The following is a 1797-nucleotide window of genomic DNA, read 5'->3' as shown; positions in this document are numbered from 1 at the left end:
ATTCATTATAGTGTTTGATTTTTTAAATAATATACCCACGTACAAATCTAATAAAAAGATTTCCAAGAAACACCTCTACAGAGAAAACTATAAATCAATATTTAAAAAATTCAAGAAGCACTAAATAAAGTTCATAGATTGGAAACTCAATATTGCAATGAAGCCCATTACCCTCAAACTTATTTATGAAATCAATACACTCTCTGTAAAAACACCAGCAGGTATTTTGTGGAAACTGACAAGATGATCCTAAAACTGAAAGAAAAGGCAAAGAGCAAAATTACCCAAGATAATCTTAAAGAACAAAGATAAATGTTGGATGTCAGGATTCATTATGAAGTTAAATAAGACAGTGTGTCATTTAGACAATGATAGTCCAATAAAATAATGGAAGAGAACAGAGATGGGGACAGATACACACATATATGGATACTTGATTCATGACAAAGATGACAGTGCAGAGCAATGGGGAAGAGATGGTCTTTCAACAAATGGCACTAGGTAATTAGGATACAGAATCCTGACCCCTACCTCACACCATACTTAAGGCAGTATACCACTTCACCCGGCTCACTTATTGCTCAATCCTTCACTGGGTCTCAGTCATTCCCTCAGGCTACTACAAAAGAGAGAAATAAAAAAAAACTAAGCCCGCCATGCAAGGGGGTGCCTTGCCATTGCTGGAGAACTGCCACCCTGTGAGGCGGGCTGTGCCCTTGCTGGAATAAAGAGCTAAGTCGCAAAAAACAAAACAAACAAAAAAAAAACTGAAAAATGAAACAAAAAAACCACTCAGCCATCAATCTACATGTCAGAAGGAAACACCTATTTCAGACAGGGTAAGAAGAGAATAAAGTATCAGCCTATCTTTAACTCCAGTGGATGGATGCTGGGTTGTGCCACCCAGATACCCGCTTTTGGACTGAAGCATTCATTCCCCAGTTGCCCAAGAACATCCTCGGCTGAAGAAAGCTGCCATGCCAATAGCACAGCCCCTTTCTGAGAGCAGCCTGCATTCCAACTGCTAGTCTATGCAGCGGTAGAAAAGCTAGGGCCCACCACCCCAATTCAGGACAACTCTGTAGAGCCATCCCAGCTCCATAAGCTCTGGGATCATACTTAATTGTGATTGCAGCATAGCCCAACTGCTCCCTCTGTCTAATCCTGCATCCCTCACTCCCCCACTGTAGAGGCTCAGAAGAGCGCTCCTCAATATACTTCCCCACATCTCAGAGTCTGCTTCTCAGAGAATACAACCTGGAACATCAAATGAAATAAGAAAACACTATAAACAGTAAAACAATAACAACAAAAGGTTATAGAAGATAGACAAAGAGCCAACCTAGAAGAAAATATAATATATAAAGAGAAAGAACTCTTCATAATTGCTTCTGGCTATAGAATGCCTTAATAAGATGATGTCAATAAAACAAACATAATAATTGAGATAATAAAACAGTCAAGTGAGATGAAAAGGGAGCATACAGATCTAAGGAAACCGACTGAGGACCAAAACAATACATCTGCCACATGAATAACTTAGAAAAAACATGGAACTAAATGGTCACTGCTGAAGACTGAATTATCAGCACTGGAGGTAATGAGAGTGAATGGAGAGGAAAAAGACAAACTCAAAGATAAATAAATAAAGAAGACAATCAAACACCACCATATAAGGCTAACTGCTGTATCTTGTGTGAAGAACTCAATAAAAAGAGAAAATGATTCAAAGATAAAAGAAAAATTTGTTTTCTTGATATGAAGAAAATAAATAAACTGAAACTTCAGATCTAAAAG

The 1797-nt window shown here is 38.0% G+C and overlaps 1 protein-coding gene across 5 annotated transcripts in view; it reads right to left on the bottom strand.

Annotated features, from left to right (window-relative positions):
- SLC35D2 (solute carrier family 35 member D2) overlaps positions 1-1797 on the bottom strand; it is a 55048-nt gene that overhangs the window by 39937 nt on the left and 13314 nt on the right. The gene's annotated exons all lie outside the window — the stretch shown is intronic.

Source organism: Pteropus vampyrus, unplaced genomic scaffold (genome assembly GCF_000151845.1).
Source record: "Pteropus vampyrus isolate Shadow unplaced genomic scaffold, Pvam_2.0 Scaffold520, whole genome shotgun sequence".
Classification (NCBI taxonomy): domain Eukaryota; kingdom Metazoa; phylum Chordata; class Mammalia; order Chiroptera; family Pteropodidae; genus Pteropus; species Pteropus vampyrus.
This window is presented reverse-complemented; position numbering and strand designations above follow the sequence as displayed.